Source organism: Puma concolor, chromosome A1 (assembly GCF_028749965.1).
Source record: "Puma concolor isolate L17-30 chromosome A1, mPumCon1.1.hap2, whole genome shotgun sequence".
NCBI classification, from domain to species: domain Eukaryota; kingdom Metazoa; phylum Chordata; class Mammalia; order Carnivora; family Felidae; genus Puma; species Puma concolor.
Genome location: NC_141667.1, coordinates 75,848,088 through 75,868,346, shown reverse-complemented (window position 1 = coordinate 75,868,346; position 20,259 = coordinate 75,848,088). Strand labels below are relative to the sequence as shown.

Genomic DNA, 20,259 nt, shown 5'->3' with positions numbered 1-20,259 from the left:
TTATTATATTTTTGGAGAATTTTTAATTTTATTAAAACTTTTTAAAACATAGATACAAAATAGGTATAAAAATTCACACAATTTTTGATGTATAATTGAGTCCCATAACTCCTTGAGAGAAATATAGGACCCATGAAGAATTTTATATTTGTATTACTTTTTAATCACATGAGTAATACAGAAACACTTTTTAGGTTATTCTGAAACCCAGAAGTATATAGAATTAAAACAGGCAAGCCTACTTTTAAGCTCACAGCAGCAAATTCTATTTCCTTCTGCGACGTAACAATGCAATTTCCTTATCTGTATATTAATACTTGATTTTTTTTCCCCTTCATTTAAAATATGTCTTGGAGTTCTTTTCATATGATTTATCTTGTTCTTTTTAATTACCTCAGTGTTTTCCATAGTAGCAATATGATATAATTTTATTTATAATTCCCTCATCACTGAGCAATTTGTTCATATTTTTGCTATTAATAAACTGTACTCTGGTGAATTTTCTTTCATCTGTCTGTGTACACAAGTACCTGTTTCTAACATATGTTCCTAGAAAAAGAATAAATGGTTCACCATCATTCTCACTTTTGAGTTTGATACATCTTGCCACAGTGCCTTTCTCTATCAACAACATATAAGTGATCATTTGTCTCTGCCAGTGCCAAACCAGATACAATCTATTAAAAGTATTTTTACTAATTATTACATTATTATCTTAATTTCCACTTCCTTGATTATTGATAGTGCTGATCAGCTTTTCAACTTTATATTTTTCCTGCGTATTGTCTATCCTTATGTTTTGACTATTTTTCTAATGAGTTTTTTTTTCTTATTGACATGTAGAAGTACTTGACATAAATCTAGTGGAAATCTAAACATAAAGAAGATAGAAGAGTGAGGTGGGTTCCCAGCCCTGTGTTCTCTCATCTGCAAAATATGGACATTAAAGACCCCTTTCTCATAGTAAGGGCTGAATAGCTGTTAGTTTTATTTTTTTATGAGTATATATCTAAGTGTACAGTGCTCTTTCTCAAGAAGTCTATCAAGACTCCTTATGGCGTACAAGAACACAAAATAGGGTAGACAAGTTCCAAAAATGTTAATTATACATATTTCTCTTACCTAAATTTCAGATTCCTAAAGGGAATCTTTTCAAAGGCCTGTAGGCACTTGTCAAATATTAAGTAGAAACTCACTGTCTAATTCATTTAATCAATACTGATAAATTGAGTTTGCTCAGGCCTCCTCTCCAAATATATATCTCTCTGATTCATCTAAATTTACTTCTTGTATTGGATATTTTAATCAGATAATTGCTGATAACTACTGAATTATTTGCAGACATAACTAATATACCCATACAATTTAGGGAATTTATTAACAAATTTCTTAGACTATTTCAGATTACTACTAAGTTTCATGAAGTGCCAGCATTAAGTCTATTTTCAAGGACTCTGTGAGTTTTGAGTTCAACTTTTTACATGTATGTATAGGTGTAAATATATATACTTGCATATTTTATCAGAGAGGATTATTTAGAGAAATGCGGTAAAATGACCCTAAATCTGACCAGAAGACACCCTGTTCTTGAAGAACAAGAATCTGATTCTAATATCCATGCAGACAAGATTCTGACTGATGGTTGTCTTTCATGAAAGAATATATAAGGACTTTTCCCTTACAATTTTCTCATTATTGTAATTCCCTAAAACTCCTAATAATCCCTAAGGGCTTCCATACTTTCATCACCTTACTGTACTTTTAATCGTCCTTGAAGTTGCTTATGCTCTTGCTCTTTCATTAGGAAACTTGCTTTTTATGCACTTGATCTGCTAATTGGAGTTTTACCTTCTGAGGTTCTTGGAGCTGCTGTTTCTTGCCAGCTGACTCTTTGTGCTCTCAACATGCTTCTTTACACTCACCCTCTACCTTTTCATCTCTCAATTTATATCATCTCTCTCTCCCCTCTTTTCTTCAGTTACATTGAGCTTGTTTTATTTTGTGTGCACAGACGAAAAATGCCCTCATGACAAGAAATGTCACCACTAATCTTATTTTCCATTTCTAGTGTGTATTTTAGTAAATCTTTTTTCATTTCTTAACCTACATACTGACACAGTGCCAGGCTTATTTCAAGATTTTTAACTCAGTCAACACCAACTGGCATGTGTTAAACTAGGAGAAAAAAAGAAATCAAACAGAATAAGAATTACCGGAAATCAACTGCACTTTCTGGATGAAGAACCTTGGTAATTGAATTGTTACATAGCCACTAGGTATAGGGAAAGGAATACAGAATGCCCAAGATAAAACTGAGGAGAATTATTGAGTCTGTTAAATTAGATTTGAATAATTTGCTCCTGTGATAGAACCTATTCCTATAGGAAAGCATCATAAGACTGAACCTGAAAAGAAAATTACTGTCAGTCCTAAAGCTCATTGACAACGTGGCGGCATTACCAGATATGTAGCACATTAAGTAACATAACCGGGTCCCTGGTTATGGCTGACCATCAGCATCAGGAAATAAGCATTGCATATGTATTAGGTTTAGAGTACCTTTATTTCCTTTTTCTGTATGTGTGAAAAAGAATGGGCACATGGAAGGATTTGAAGTTTTTCTCTTTTTGACATTTTACTGAATAAATTGAGGCTAGCCTGGAATTTTAAAATCTCTTGAAAATATATTTTCACTGTTTTCATTACAGGCTAACTCTGCACATTTTGGTGTAAGCATTTGTTTAAATAACCTTACACATGTGGGTGTATGCCATAAGGTGAGGAAAAAAAAGGTAGTGTCAGATAGTATAGTTTTGCTCTAGAAAGAACTGTTGATTTCTAATGACGAAAAATGAAATTAAATATTAAATACATTGAGAAATACTGGTTTAAGTTGTATCACAACAGTGTATTGCCATGATTTTTTCCAAAGATAAAAGTTGTCCCAACATAATTCTAGTGTTTCTGAAAAAGTTATTTTTACCTTACAACCTTTCAAAATAATCTTCCCTTATATTTGACACTTACAGAATACCCTCTACTCACTCAGGTGCTTTAAAGCAATCTTTGAGGGCCAGCCAGATCCCTTCTTGCAGCTGTAAGGATGGGTTTGTTTACTGGTCTTCGATAAGAATAACACCTTTGGGTAAGGTTTTGATGTCTTAGATCCTAAAAAGGAAAAAAACAAAAAAAAAAGAGAGAGAGAGAAGAGAAAGTTGATTTTTCGGTTCTTTTAAATAAAACTTATGAAAAATGTGGTAACCTATAAAATGAACAGAACGAAGATTTGGGATGAAATTTAAATGTATTCTTACATAATATAGATAGATTTTTATATGGCTTAGATTAAAAAAATATTAATCTTTTTTATCAATCTGATGAAGATACATATCTCATCGAAAATAGATTGCCATTTCCGTATACTTCAATGTAATTTGACTGCTTCCACATCAAAACCACAGTTGCCTGATGGGTTTTGCTAATCATGTCTTGTGAAAGAAAATGTATGCTAAGGCCATCCCAATTTCCCTGCATTTATTAAGGATTAGTGACTGATTAGTAGATAAATGATATCCATTGGAAAGCCAAGTACACCTTGAACTTATAAACCTATTGTGTTGTTGTTGTTGCTGCTGTTATTTGCAGGGATAGGCTTGTCATCCAAGGTCTGCTCTGTCTGTTCTCATGCTTTGCATGTTTATCAGTATAATAAAGAAAGGCTCCATCCTGAAGTAGCAAGTGATGAGTCAGGTCCTCAGTTCAGATAGTGTTGCAGATGTAGGTGAAAACCCCTGCTTGTCCAGGGCTCCGGGATCCAGCTCTCCTGTCACTGCCCTCTACTTTCCCAAATGTTAGAAAAGTACAACTGGAATGACACTCCACATGACTGGTGTACAGGACAACAATGTCAATACAAAGGATAAACTCTGACATATTTTTTGAGAGTTGGGAGAGCAACACTGGCTAAGGAAAAATAACATATAACTTTTATTACATACTGAATACTGAGAAAAATAGGCCATTTACATTAAATTGCAGGAGTAGATATTTAGAATGATTTTGAAGTCATTGTTGATGGGAACAAAAAGGTGGTGTTTTAATATATCTTTTTTTTTCATTTTCTCCAAACTATTAAATGTTTCCTATCCCTTCTCAGATGATATTGCCTCTTAGATGATTAAGATTGAGGATGTCTTCCTTCCAGAAACTCAGATTATGATATAATATATAAGAGATTGCAATTTAGAAAAACCTGCACATTCTCTATCCACTTAGTATGGCCTTTATTGGGTGTGTTGCATTTTATTCCTTAATGTTTAAGGATTAAGATAAAGACTGATTATCTAATGTAGTTTAGTATTCCCCAATCCACTTCATACTGTTTTCTGTAAACCAAAGTTTGATCTCATGAAAAACCCCAAAGCTAGAAACCATAAAGACAATAAAAGGACTAATCAAATTGAATAGTTAATAAATTATATGTTTCTTAATGGGGGAAGCATAAAACCCATATGGGATGATGAGGAGAATAATGATGTGATGGTATATGCTTTTTGAATGGCTATCTATTTTTTTTTATTTCTTTGTCCTAATGAATTTTTTTGCATTCAGACAGCTAAGCATTTAGTGTCTTTGATTCAAGAAGTGATGAGACCATAGAAAGCAGAGCAAATAAAGCCCATTAACTCTTGAGTTCTGATATTCAAATTGCCTATTCAGATTAATAGCCAAGAATAATTGTTCATTTTTACATCCTACACTCCAAGAAGAAAGCATAATTGGAAGAGAAATAATGTGTTTCACAAAAGATTGAGTGAATAGGTAGATACATAGATGACGGATCCATAAAGAAGAAGCATTCGGAGCCAGTATTTGCCAGGAATGGGCCTGAGTAGAGCACTGATGTTTCAGGAAAATTTGAGGGCATAGATGACCTCCCCTTCCCTTTCTGTACAAAGCTCAGATAGCATCAGAACATAGAGAGGCAGTGGCTAGGAGGTATGTCTAGTCAGAGAGCTACAGATGGAGCAAAGTAGTTTCATGCACTCCCGTGAAGTTCCCAAATAACAGAATGAACTCATTTGCCTCTGGCCAACTGATATTAACATATTAGTGAAGAGGGGTATCCGAAGAGACTGTGTAGTTGGGAAAAGGGATGGTTTAATTTTCCCTATACGTTTTGATATTTGTATACCTGTGCTATGTACAGTGAAGTCCTTGCATAGATGGTTCTATGCCAACCCTGGCAGAATGTAAGCCCCTTAAACCTAACAAAACCCTGAGTATAGTTAGGACGAAGTCTAGATTGATTGGAACAATGCTTCTGTCACTGAGTGGAATAGAGATTATTAAATAGATTTTGTTGTTTTTGTTAAATTAGATTTAGCAGATGAAGGCTTACCTGTTAAGGGACAAGGCCTTCTTTCCTTGGGACTAAAGTAGATTCCTTAGCAACATGGTTGTTGGGCTTGACATATTTGGTATTAATTTAAAAGGTAGAAAAATTAAGTGAAACTAAAATTAAAAACAAAACAAAGTAACAAAAACCTCTTGCTTATGCTGGCCTGAAGACGTTATTAGTTACCTGTGATTAAATATTTAATGCTACTTACATGTGATTACTATGATATGGCTAAGGAGAAATGGATAAAATAATGTATAATTTTGATGACAAATTATTTACAGTAGCGCCTTCTTAGTCTTATTATTTTAATGGGTTTGACTATCAATTGCACACTAATTATGCTTCATATTTCTGAATTTTCTCTCTGGTTTATTATGTAGATTTTAATCTCCTATTATGAGGATAGCCATTTTAAAATGGACTGTCTTACTTCCACGTCTAATTTATTTTCATTCAGCTTAGCTGATGATTGCGTAACTTTGAGTTTCATGAGAATACCAGTTAGCTTATTTTAGTTGGAGGCTAAATTTATGGTAACTTATAGAAACTCAAGGAAATTGACATCATTCAATTACTTGACTCTTCCAACAGCCGCATCTTCTTCATGAGAGAGGATTTGTGTACAATAAGAGCTAAAATACTTGCAAGTTGACATGGAAAGAACATGGATAACAGGTAAATTCATGCAGAAGCCTGACTTATCTAAAAATGCAAATGGAATCATAATATATTATTTACCTCTTAAAACATATTGTGTCTTCTTGTGGCATCAGGAATATAGTGGGGAGAAATACTCACTTTTAACTACAAAGCCTAGTATGATCTGGTCTCTGCCTACATCTCAAACTTTACCTAATACCTCTTTGTCTCCTTCTGCAACTTTATTGACTTTTTTCAGTTCCTCCAGCATCTCATGCCCTTTCCCGCCTTAGTTTCTTTATATGTGTTGCTTCCCATACCTTGAAGTTCTTCTTGAACTCTTCAATCTGGCTAACTCTTATCTTTCAAGTCTCATCTTGAAATATAATTTCTTCTGTCACTCTGGACCCTGGAGTGTCATTCTATCACCCCAGACAGAATTAGGTAATTGTTCCTGAATAGTACTTTCTCATGGCTTTTTCCATCACTTAGCTCATATCTTGACACATTAACGGCATTCAAAGAATGCTTATTGACTGAGGCAGCTTTGGATTTCTGAAGTATGTCAGACTATATTTCTTAAGTATCAGTACATCTTTTTGTGGGAGTAACTGAGAATTTTGCTGTTTTACTACCTCGTCATACTTTACACCCCAGTGACTGTAAGCTTCCATTCCAAATTAGTGTTTAGATGTAAGTTCAAGAGCTCTTGATCTCCAAATTCATTGTCCCAATAATCAACACTCAAATTCCAAGTCTTTAATATTTTCCCTCTTCCTCCCAGTTCCATCATAGGGGCCAATTGGGAAGGACAATGTTGGGAAGGAGAAGTTGAGCAGAGGAGCTCAGACATTCCTCTGGAAATTTCCATGTTTATGGCCCTTTGAGATGAGGCAATGGAATGTGCTCATCTCAGCCATCAGATAAAGAGCCTACTTCCTAATGTTTTATGTCCTGATGGAAATGGGTGAGAAAGTATGAAGACAGATAGGAGTAGATTTCTCAGTCTGTAAATTTACCTAAAAGCTTGATGGCAAGCATTACATCATGTGGTATTTATATCTATCTTTGGAAAAATAAGCTGCAATTTTTTTCATCATTTTATTTTCCAGTTTAAGTTTCTTCCTCTTTCTTAACTCGTTGTGCAGTGAGAGTCTCCATGGATCAGTTGGTTAAGCAGCAGTCTGGAAACTCAGGTGCTCTGTAGCCCATCCCCTGCTGGGTTTTTAATTTGCTGGGTAACCTTGAACATGCCTCTGAATCTCTCTGTGCTTCATTATCAGGATCTGTAAAAGAGTGGAAAAAAGTATTAAACTTCAGGCATATTTGTGAGGAAAAGCTAGTAAATGTGGTGGAAAAGCACTGTGAAAATATAAAGTCCTAACCAAAAGAAAAAGAGGAAATCAGCCAAACCGTAGAACAACTGAGAATGTCCTTAAATGTACTTAGCTCTTGATGGAGAGATTTAGGTTTGATATGAGGAAAATTTTCCTGACAGTGAGTTGTTAAAATAGGCTACCTCTTTGGCTTATAATATTTTCCTGCTGTTTCACATTTTATTATGTCAATGTCAATCTCTCATCAAAGTAGATGTGAAAGCTATAAAATAGAAATTGCCGTAACTACCTCCAGTTATATGAAACATGGCCAGGCTTTGAGTAAACAGCCTTTGTTAGTGGTCGCTTTTTATCTGTAGCCTAAATAACTACTGGGCTGACTCTAGAAGAATTTGTCAAGTAAAAATAATGTTTTCTGGTGGCTTTAGGATTTTACAGTTTAAAGTATTGTTCTTTCCAAGAATATTTACTTAATTAAATATCAATCCAGAAATCACAAATTGTCAAATTTCAGGCCCTTGAGAACAGGGGAAGAAAATCTTACCCATTTACTTTTTAGGGAGACAGGAACCACATCCCATGGGTCACTTATTTTCTTCTTATTTCCAGATTTATTACCTGGTCCATTTAACCTCTTTCTTGAATACATGGTAAGGAGCTGACATCTGATAAGGAATGACCTTCTGGGGAAAAGGAATTGATGTGGACATGAAATATTGAAATATTGTTTAAAGGGGTTTTAAAATATTTGCCTTTAGAGGTCATATAATGAATTCATAGAAACACATTAGTTTCCAGAAATCCAATGTTGTTCTCTTGAAGTTCAATATTAATGTTTATTGGATCAACTTTTTAATAGTTGAAACATCAGTCTCCTGAATGTGTGAATGATCAAAGACCCTACCTTTGAAATCGGTGTTTTGCAGCGATATCTGAGCAAGATTAAAATGTTGCTAATAATATTGAAAGTTTTAATTCAATATAAAATCCAATGTAAAAATTCTGTTGCTTATTGTATGGTTAAGAGGTTTGTTTTGCATTTTTAAAGACTGTCCTAGATATGTCAATAAACTCTGATGGATGTGCATAATATTTCCATCAATTTATCTGAAGTATATCTTATGATTCTTACGCAAAAGAAAGGAGCTTGAAGATGGTGAGATCATTTTGGTTTTATCTACAGCTTTTAAATTGGAATACTTAGTAGTTTATTTCAAGTTTTAGTTCCTAACTTGTGTGTCCTTGATGAAGAACCCTCAAAGAATTTGGAAATATGATTTCATAAATCAGTCCGTTTCCTGGTTGAAATCTAAACTTTTAAGCATACAGCTTTTAATTGTAACTCTAGCATGTTGCATTTGATTATTTACTTGTTGAAAATATAGTGCAGGCCTTCCATAACATATATTTCTTCAAGTACAAGTTTCAGTTTCTGAGCTATGGCCATGTCTTATTTGGATATCAAATTATCTATCACTCCTGGCCTTGTAGTTTCTTTCTGATATGTTCCTTTTCTTTCTTTTTTCAGTTTCTGCATCTATAAAAAAACATTGGTGGCAAATGTTTTCCTTTGAATTATGGCATGGATAAAAAAATAATATCCAATACAACATATAATGTTAATAATACCTTAGGCTCTTCACTGAGTTTTCTTCATGATTACAGTAAGTGTATCTTTTTCCAAGAGGAATATACAAATGTTTCCCTTTAAAAGCACAGGTTAAAATGAGAGAATCTTAAGAGAATAATGGGAGAAAAGTAGAGCCAATGAAGGCAGAAGCCATATTTTACTTAGAAAACCAGGAATAAAATTTATAGTGTACTCTTTAAATAATATGTTAGTTTGGCTCCTGCTGTGCTATATAATTTCATATATTTAATGTGAACTTGGGGACTCATTTATATTTGGACCAAGTTAATCTTACCCGCATCTGTACCAAGTGAAGCTGCTGCAACTTATAGGACAGGCAGGAAAAGCAGTAACTTATACATGTCAGTATTCTGAGACTAGTTGAGTCTTACCGACTTAGCACAAAACATTTGCTTTATATAGTGTGCAAAGCACCATTCAGTATGTTAAGACTTCCTCATGTGGTGGAAAATTCTAATGGTCATTAATAATATTAATACTTATGTAATTCATATATCACTAAAATTGAAATTATGTGCTCTATTCACATTCTGTTCACAAATTACGCATTCTTTCACAATGGAAAGTGAAGAACTGACAATTACTTCCTGAAATATACTCTATTGGCTGAAAATAAACAGCTAACTAAATATCTTGCCTTCAAATTTAATCTATAGGACATCTCTTTTTTTAAGACCTGTTTTACATACACCTCTTAGTACATCAAGGTATTTTTCTTTTTTCTTTCTTGGTGAGGATTGACTAGTTAATGTTTACAAAGTATTTTGAAGGTGTAAAGTGCTATGCAAGTGCTAAACCCAATAAAAAGTATTTTATACTGAATCTGGGAGCTGATTTGTGCAGCATCGAGCTTTGTGAGTGAATAGAGCAAAGATGATTAAAATCAACATCATTTGTAATTTAAAATACTGTGAACAACAAAGAAGATCCAACTATGGCTTTCGTTTTGGCAGGCTGTAAATACAGATTGCTGAACAGCGGTAGTCTGTCAATATAAAGCATTTAGCACTTCACTAAGCAACTTGAGAGTTTTCCACTTTAGGAAGAAAAAATATAGATGAGATCAGATTTGGTATAACATTATTTTGATGCATTGACTCTATCATTATTAAAAAGAAAACTAAAACTCAACAAAATCTAAGAAGAGATAGTCTTCACTATAGAATTTACCAGCGTGGTGGTGAATGTTAAAAATGGGGAGACTCTGTCCAGGAAGGCTCCCCACTCCATTCTGAATGTACAGAGGGATGATGACAGAAACCAATTGCATGGGAAAACTCAGCATAGAATTCGTAAGCAAAGCTTGAGAACAGATAATAGATTGACAGTCACTCATATGAGAAGTAGTTTTGAAATCCAGTTGGGCGGTGTCCACAATCATTTTTAAAAATGCAAAAATACTTGGGGCGCCTGGGTGGCGCAGTTGGTTAAGCGTCCGACTTCAGCCAGGTCACGATCCCGAGGTCCGTGAGTTCGAGCCCCGCGTCAGGCTCTGGGCTGATGGCTTGGAGCCTGGAGCCTGTTTCCGATTCTGTGTCTCCCTCTCTCTCTGCCCCTCCCCCATTCATGCTCTGTCTCTCTCTGTCCCAAAAATAAATAAAAAACGTGAAAAAAATGCAAAAATACTTTTATTTATTAAAGTAATAAATGTTGATTCAGTCCACAAAATATTCTCAGAACTTTGGGGAACACTTTTATTTATTATATTTATACAATGCCAGTCTTAAAAATAATTTAAGATTGCTCTTAAGGGATATAAAATGAATAGGACACAAACAATAAACTTACAGAACTAATAGTTGAGGAAGCATAATAAAATGTCTAAGTAAATATCTATACTACAAAAGAGAATGTGGAAGTTTACATGATTAAGATATTGATTTCATATTTAGGGAATTCAGAGGAAGAGATATTGCATCCATCAGGGGAAATCAAATAATATTTTTAATTAAAGTGTTACAGTTTTGCCAATATCTATCTACCTGTCTACCTACCTACCTACCTACCTACCTAACCAGTGAATTGTTTGAGAGAAATATTTAAGGCAACAACAGAAATATAAAGAGATTATTTTGGTTCATTAATTTCACAAATATTTATCCTGATTTTTTAAAGTTTATTTGTTATTTATTTTGAGAGAGAGAGTCCACAAGCAGGGGAGAGAGAGAAAGAAGTCAATGCGGGGCTGAAACTCAGGAACAGTGAGATCATTACCTTAGCCAAAAAAGAATCAGTTGCTTAAACAAATGAGCCAACCAGGCACCCCTATCTTGAACCTTATATTTAAATTTTTTTTTCAACGTTTATTTATTTTTGGGACAGAGAGAGACAGAGCATGAACGGGGAAGGGGCAGAGAGAGAGGGAGACACAGAATCGGAAACAGGCTCCAGGCTCTGAGCCATCAGCCCAGAGCCCGATGCGGGGCTCGAACTCACGGACCGCGAGATCGTGACCTGGCTGAAGTCGGACGCCAACCGACTGCGCCACCCAGGCGCCCCTTGAACCTTATATTTAAAAGCAAAAGTCTTACATTTAGAAAATGCATTACTTTGTTAATAAGTCCAGGCTGTGCTTTTACAGTTCATTGATTTTGTTTTTATCCTGCTGTGACACATTTACTAAGACTAGTGTGTTTAAGAACAATTCACACATTTTTTTTTTAAGTTGCAACAAGACTCAATTTCATATTTTTACCTAAGTTTTGGGCAGATAGGCAAAATCATTATGTTTCAGTCATTCCAATGGCCAATGGACCTACTCAGTAAGAAAACTGGAGATATGGCCTGCCCAAAATGTAAAAAGAACTAGATACTATCAGAGGAGTAAATCTATATTTTTATTGTCATTCTAATCCTTTCTGCTCTTGCCTTTATTCTTTACCTTACAACCTTTATATACCTAGGATCCCCATTCTGCTTCTTAATCTCCCATCATCTGTATTCCTGCACTCCCATCACTGACCTGTTTCCTCTCTCCTACTAGAGTTTTTCATGTATTTCTTTTAATATGCACACTCATTGAGAAGTATTTAAAATTTTAGAAGTATAAGGATATCAATAAAATCTCTCATGATCTCACTATTACATAGATATTTTTAATGTTTTGGGGTATGTCTTCCAAATCATTTTTTTACCATAGACACTTTTAAAAGTTTGTATAATATTTTGTAAATATGTATTGAACCTCATGTCATCAACTTTCCAGAAGTTTCTTCTTGGAGATGGTAGTGGTGCCTTTTCACCATCCCTTAAGTCCCATGAATTAGGAAATGGCAGTGTATGTAAATCTACTCCAAGATGAAAGGACTTAATTTATAAAGCCCCAGACCAAAGTATTGTGTGAACAAGGCCAGCATTATTACTTTTCTGAAATCTTGAGTACGGAGCATCAACCAACATTTATTGAATTTTCATTGCATGCTGGGAAAGCATTATATTCTAGAATGGAATGAGATGCAGTGAGATGGCAGGAGTGTTGTCCTAGCAAGCTCTATCTGTGCAATTGTGGAATAACTGTTTCTATACATCTCTGGTTTTTCATTCCACATTGGGCTTCTTGAGGTTTAAGATAGCTTAATTCATTTTTAGATCACCAGCACCTGATATAAAACATAACATATATGGAGTGATTAGTGAAGGGTTCTTGAATTGAATGACAGGACTATCCTAGGTTACTTAAAGTCTGTGTTTGATTAATGATTCCTAAGTTATATGTGAATCATTCATAACTAAAAAAATAACTGTTAATTCTGGTCTTTCACATATGTCAAGTTCTTACTCTGTAACAGTGTGCTTTGTACATATTGGCAGATATCACCTTCAAAAACCTTAAGGAGTAAGGACCCTTATTTTCATGGTTTTACAATAACTGAGGTTCAGTATCTTAAAGTAATTTTCCCAAGTTCATGTAGTGAGCAAGTGGGGAATGGTACGTGGACCCAGTTCTGACGCAACTGTAACTATTATGCCAGACTGCCTCACAAATGGCACCAACTAAAGGGATGCACCAACAGTAAGAAAACCAGAGCTTCCAGAACTTATGATCACCTATTAGTTCAGTTCAAAAGTGATCTGCCCCTCCCCCGTTCATGCTCTGTCTCTCTCTGTCCCAAAAATAAATAAAAAAACGTTGAAAAAAAAAATTCAAAAGTGATCTGAGAAGTTCCTTAAGCTCATTTTCAGCTTTTTTTTTGGGGGGGGGCAAGAATTGTGACATGGTATTCTAAATGAAATAACTAAGTTCTGTTAAGTAGAGTTAAGACATACTGGGGCATTTTCTTGTATTCATTTCTAAATGCTATACTCTTGTTTTTTAAATTTTTTAAATGTTTATTTATTTTTGAGGCGGGGTGGGGGGGGAGAGTGTGGCCAGGGGAGGGGCAGAGAGTTAGGGAGACACAGAATCTGAAGCAGGATCTAGGCTCTGAGCTGTCAGCACAAAGCCCCACGAGGGCTCAAACTCAAGAAGTGTGAGATCATGACCTGGGTTGAATACGGACGCTTAACTGACTGAGCCACCCAGGCACCCCTCTAAATGCTATATTCTAAGAAGGATATTTTCAAACTGGGATTTATCTCACAGAAAGTGAAGAAGCAAACTCATTTGACTTAAGAATTACAGTAACACGGTTTTAAGAGCTTGGAGAAGAGAAAGAAACGAGTGTGTGTATGATTTTGAAGGAAGGTTATTTGTAGGATGTGCAAGTTGCAGTGAAGTTTCAGGAGACTAACAGGAATGGAATCCTATTTGAAATATTCCACATTGAAGGGTGGATTCGTGGAACTCTGAATGGGAATCTATTCCATGTGACTACAGAGTTCAGACTTAAGAACAATGGAAGAACATTCTAGGAGACCAAATCTAACTGTGTATAAGGAATATCATTTTCACAATTTCAGCTGTCCCTCCCACCAGAGGGCAGGCAACTGTGCTTTTGATCTTTTTTATTGCCAATGCCTGGCAACATGCCCGACTTGCAGTCGACTTCAGTGTTGGTTTACTAAATCCATTAATAGGTGTTCAAAAACAGCATGAAGAGCTAAATGATGAGGTATGGATTCCTATTAATGGTGGATTCATTCACAGTCTTTGACAGGGACTGTCCAGTGTGCTGTGGAATGGGTTTTTAAGAGTCTGGTACAAGGAAAGCCTGGCATCAGGCAGAGTGCAGAGGCTCTGCTCCGAAAACCTGGTTGCTAGGTTAGAGTGGACCTGCAAGTTGGACCATGAGCTATGGATTCCTGCTCAGAGACCAGATGAGTCCCAGCACTTGGGGTGGGGCTGAGGCTACAGGTCTGCACTAAGAGGTTCCAGCTGTCAGGGAACAGGCAGGCCATTTATATGAATAAGTCTTAGACAACTTTGATATAAAAGATTTTAGCATTTTGATGAGTTAAGATTACTTGAACACTTGGAAAAATAGAATTGCAGATCTTTTCATAAACTGTTAGTAATTACTAAAAGAAATCATTTCCAGAAATAGTATGTTCAAATCAGTGGTTCTCAAATATGACAGTGTAACTCCCAACTGAGAGCATTAATTCTGATTTAGGAGTGGGATGAAATTATTTCTAAGTTATTTTTTCTCTTTTAAAAGAAATTAATCAGCCCCCTCTCCTTCTCCCAGTCAATAAAATATAATTATACAGGTTTTTTTTTAAGTTTTGGATGTTCTCTGATATATAGAAATTTTTTTACTTATATTTATGAATGCCAGTGAAATATTCAGTTTAAAATTGAAAGTTTAGTTAGCTTTTGTTTACATTATGGTGAATAATAGACCTGTTTTCATTTTAATTAGACTGAATCATCTAGTAGGTTTTTTTTTTCCCCTAGGAGGCTGGTAATCTGTTTTTAATGTTTTTAAAGTGAGAAAAAATTCTGTCCATTCCAGATGTCAATTCTTCTGCTCTTCTTATTAATAAGAACCCCAATTTTAGCTGACTACCTTGCTCCCCACTCAAAAACTGGATTTCCCCTTGAAATAGTTGTGGCCTTATGAATAAATTTTGAACACTGAGAATTAAGTGTTGTTTGCAATTTTCAGGAAATATCCTCAAATGGAGTGAGGTTTCCATTCTTGGTCTCTTTTTTATTCCTGGGATGTGGACGTGATGACCAGAGCAGAAGCAGCCAAATTGTGAAATGAGGCAGCACACTAAAGATGGCAGAGTAGCCGGAAGCTGCAAAACAGCTCTGGGCTGCCTAAATCTATTACTGAATGAGAATAAATGTTAATTTTGTTTGTCCTTTTTTGTTGGTGTTATTGTTTTTACTGTTGTTATTTTTATGCGTAGGTGAACTTAATACTGATATACCCGAAGATTTAACTGTCAAGGGCACACGCACACACACACACACACACACACACACACACACACACACAAACACACACATTTTCACATTTGTGTAACGCAATTGTAATTGATTTGTGTTGGAGCTGCTCAGTAACCTTTACAGTTGTGACAGTGATTAAAGTTTATCAAATACCTTTGGCGATTTGAACTGTCATGGATTGACACCAGTGACTGATGTATTTCTAGATTTTCCCTTTTAGGAAAGAGAAAAGCTACCTTTGAATCTTCCTCCAAACATAGTACTTTCTAAGTTGTTGAAATCTGTGTTTGGAAAATAAATCATACATGGAAAAGAGAATTAGAAGAAAATAATAAGGTTTTTAGTTAAAATATATTTTTGGCACTTTGAAGTCTTTAATAATATAAAAAGTTTTGTGAGAAATATTATTTTATTTAAAAGCACTGAGCTTAGGCTGTTCATTCAAATGATATGGAGTAGTGTAGGGTGGATTGAGTCCTAAGTTTTTGCTTCTCCTTGTAGTCTGGTACCTTTTTATCCCATGGGTTTGCTCTTAGCACAGACTTGGCTGCAATTAATTAACTGAAATCTTGCCGAATTCTGTTCATGGAAACCAGAGCCAAAGGCTTCCTCCCTGCCTTTTGGTGCTAGGGGTATTGTGCTGATCTTTTGATTTGAGGTCATGTTTATTCCTCTATTCATGCTGTTCACAATGTGGCTGCTAAACATATACCTATATTAAGAATTCCTGCTGTTAGCATAGGTGCACCAAATAGAGTCCAAATCATTGCATAAATGCTCTACAGGGAAATTGGGCAAAAATGTGTGAAACTACTTTTTTTAAGCCCTAGGAATGTTTTAAGAACATCTTTAGTAGAAGTGACTGAATTACATTTCTATTTAAGTCTTGTTTTAAATAATAGTTCATCTGAGGCAAGAAGAATAAGTAAAGATTTTTGTGACTCTAAGACGATCTGTAAAAGAAAATAATTGAAAAAACACTTTATAGCAAAAGTATTTCTAGCTAATTATTCCTAAAACCCATGTGTTAAAAGTAGTATCTGAAAGAGTTGAGTTCAGAGAAGATTTACAATTCGCCATTGTGCTAAAATTACTAATAAATGTGCTCCTACCATGTATACCTAATACCAAAGTGTCTTTATACACACTCATCTACACAGATGGGTCGTATATTAGAGAGAGAAAGTGAGATTTGCAATCTCATTTTACCTGGTTCTGATGTGAGACTAGGGAGCATGGTTTGAAGAAACTGACTTCTTTTCATCAAAATAGGGAGGTCTTGTGTTTGTGTGTGTATTTCTTATTCACTTATTCTCACTCTTTTCACTTGTCAAGTAAAGAAAATTTCCAACTTCGCCAAGGCCTACTCTTGTTCTCTTCTAGTCACAAGCTCATCATGATGGTAAGTAGTATCCTGACTTCTAATAACATAGATGAGTTTTACATGCTGTATTTTTACATTTTTTCACTTTTAAAAATTGAGGAATAAAATATTCCCATTGAAACAAAGAAAGTACAAGAATTTTAAGAGTTTAGCTTAACAAATGTTTACACATATTATATACTCGTGTAACCATCATTCAGGTCAAGATACGGATTTCTGTCGTGTCAGATGCTTTCTTCCTGCCCCTTACGGTCAATGCTCATCTCCGCAGAGCTAACCACCACTCTTACTCTTAATTATGTGTTCAGTGGGCCTTTATTGTGTTAACTGCTGTGCTGCCTGCTAGAATTGAACAGCATGGTCCCTGCCTCCAAGGAAATTAACTGTGGAGACTCTAGATCTATAAGCAGGAAATTTCAGTACTGTGTGCCGGGGGCTGTGGTTGAGATACGATGAAAGTTCCCTAGGAACTTTAGGAAGTGCAGCTGATTGAAAAAGGGATTGTCTCAGTATTCTAAGTGACACTAGAACCAGACACAGGAATACCGAGAACTACAGCTAACAGTATGGCCCACATGACCCAAGCCAGGCACTGCCGAGTGCTTTCATAACCTACCAATTGTGGGTGTTCAACACAGCAGCAGGGGCAGGTATTACCAATCCCATTTAATTGGTGCCAAAACTGAGGCACACAACTGAGCAGTATGCCTCAAATCGTACTAAGTGATGGAGAAAGATTCCAAAGCAGAAAGGGTAGCGGTAGGACTTGCCTTCTTAATTACTCCGAATAGACCTTTCCTATTAACACATTTGATTCAGCATTGGCAAGTGTCTTCAGCTTACGTGCACTGTGACTAGAGGACTTCTCTCGATGGGGAGAAACCTGTTGAGTTTTCTCTTCTTTAGCTTATACCCCATCTCCACCCCCACACATATAAACTGTTCTTTATTGTGATCTCAGGTGTTATAATAATAAAACTCTTCTTGCAGTTTTCTGATTTTTCAGTTAATAATTAGCTTGGCGACCTAAGCATTTCACTGAAGATTTCTTGGTTTCTTTACAACAAATAAAACCAACCTTGTTTTTTATTCTGTGTGGTTCTCATTGCCATCCGAATCCACCGTGCGTTCCTCAACCCAGTGCTCCAGATCGTCCAAAATTCTAAGGCAGTCTGTGGTTACACTCATTTTTCTCACTCCAAATCCCAATATATCATAAGTCAAACTTCACCTGAAATTCTCGTTTTGTCCTTGTGCCGCCCTGTTCTCTTATACTTGTTTTTGTTCCCATCTTGAATGCTCTCTGCCTCTCTGTCAAATGCAAGGCACTGTTCAGGGCTCAGCTCTGGGAACCCTCTCAAACCCCTCACACCTGTCCCTTAGACTTCTTTTAGGCTCCCTCCTCTGCTGAACCATTGCACTTCCACAGTATTGTACTTTGTTTATACCTTTATAGCACTCAGTGAGAATTCTGTTTGGTGCCCTTTCAAGGAAATTAGTTGCCTGCTAAAGTGATCTCACCATCTGGCTCCTATTGCCTGAAGTTTTACAATTAAAATCAGAAGCGGATTGGCCATGAAGCTAACAAAGTTCCAGCTTCAGTGCCTCTCACCTGAACAGGCCCCTGTGAGTGCTGGAAGTTGAGGAATGTTCTCGTGGAGAATGGAGGCAGGATGCTATGAGGAAGCATGTATATGTAATCACATCTGTTAATTTTCTAAAGAGATCTAAAAATATAAACATGCATGACTGTCCATATTTTGTTGGCATTCTTTTCTTATTCTAAAGCATTATTTCAAACCTGATTTTGCTGTTGTAATTTTATATTCTTCTTCTTAGAGAGCCCCACAAATTATACAAACTTCAGGCCTCACAAAAATCTGGATCCATCCCTAAATATCACATTATTCCACTGCTTAAGTCAGAGTAATGTCTTGCATGATTTCATATTGCAGCATATTCCATTTTTATTGCTGGGGATATTGAGGCATCTTTCAGATAAACATCAAGCCTGGTTAGAAATCAGTCCTGTTTCCGGCTTAGAAATCAGTCCTGTTTCCAGCCAAAGCTTGAAAGCAGTAAGTCAGTCTGTCTGCAAAGGTCAGCGATGTTTGGATCCTTTTCTGATCTTTTAGTCAGGTTCCGGGAATCTGGTACCTTTCTCCTGTTTGCTGTCATTGCCTGGCCTATTCTAATGACTAAGTCACTTTCTTGTTTCCCTGAGACCCTACCTGGGATATTTGTTAGGGAATATAATCTCAGAGCTATAGCAAAGGACATACTACTTAGGGAAAGCTTTGACTCAAGTCTCTACAAATACTAGACTAGACGTTGGATTACTTTAACGTACACAGCAACAACAAAACAACAACAATGGCAACAAAAGGCAGTATTGCAAGAATGTAGAGTAGCTTGAGTGGAATCTGCAAGGTAGAAATGAAGGAAAGAAGGGAGCTGACTTGCTAAGAGATGAGTAGAAGAGGATGGAAGGGTAAGAGATGGTTTGTCAGAGAGGGCACTAGGACATGGGAGGGCCTTGGTAGCTAAGAATGAGAATTACCATTTATCATAACTTGCCCTGACAGCGTCAGAGAATATTTTTGATATTCTTCCTTAAGTGAACCCCTAATATGCTTTGAGGTCTTATAAGTCATAATAAAAAAGGCTCGTATCTGTTTATGGATAATGGAAGTATTTAGGACTCAAAGCATATTGATAGTACATGAATAAAATTATCTGTAAATTTCTTTTGGTTAAGGTTATAGATAATTTATTACATCACTTTTTCACTCCCTCTGACAATTGTTCTGCATGAAGCATTTTGTTATTTTTTTAATTAGGAGAAAACAAAACTATTACTGTTAAAAAGTGTTTGGAAAAAACATAAAATTAAACACAAAAGATGGACCCAAAGAGCATATACCAATTTATTTACAATGATTATCTTTAGATTGTTGAAATATATGGGTTTTAAAAACATTACATTATTATTATTTTACTTGGTGTCAGTTGATTTGTCCAAGTTTTCATATCTTGGTTTATATTATTTTTGAATTAGGAAAAGGAATAACATTATAAAAGGAAAATACGGGAAGAAATATTCTGAAATTTTAAGAGTGATTATACTTAAGTAGTACTATACAGAAAGATTTCCTTCTTTTGACATTTTCTTTTGAACAGTTCCTATAATGGAAACTGTTAGCATTTTAATTTTATCTAAAATAAGTAAACATTCTAAATATCATATATAATTATTTTTGTGTATAACTATTTCTAGAAGAGCAGCCATCTTTTCAGAAAGCTATATTACATTGTTACTTACCACATGTTCTAAATAAATAACTGGCTTATTTCCTATTATGCATATCTTTTTGATAATATCTATTTTGAACATCTCATAAATTTTTTTGAAGTATTGGATGAATTCATTGCAGGATGCAGTAAGCATAAAGTTAACATGAATTAAGAATTAAATAGTTATTCATTTCCTCTGCACTAGTATCTCAA

General features: G+C 35.4%; 1 long non-coding RNA gene across 12 annotated transcripts in view; it reads left to right on the top strand.

The window, feature by feature from the left end:
• The window catches only part of LOC147584241 (uncharacterized), a 386,937-nt gene that overhangs the window by 322,465 nt on the left and 44,213 nt on the right, over positions 1–20,259 (top strand). For 9 of the 12 annotated variants that reach the window (XR_015244056.1, XR_015244097.1, XR_015244077.1 and 6 more), the window contains 4 exons: positions 5,996–6,079; positions 7,990–8,030; positions 8,909–9,044; positions 16,709–16,770. The exons of 1 other annotated variant lie outside the window; for it this stretch is intronic. This is a non-coding gene — a long non-coding RNA (uncharacterized LOC147584241). The remainder of the gene's footprint in view (positions 1–5,995; positions 6,080–7,989; positions 8,031–8,908; positions 9,045–16,708; positions 16,771–20,259) is intronic. 2 more of the 12 variants (XR_015244062.1, XR_015244087.1) reach the window with 2 other exon arrangements.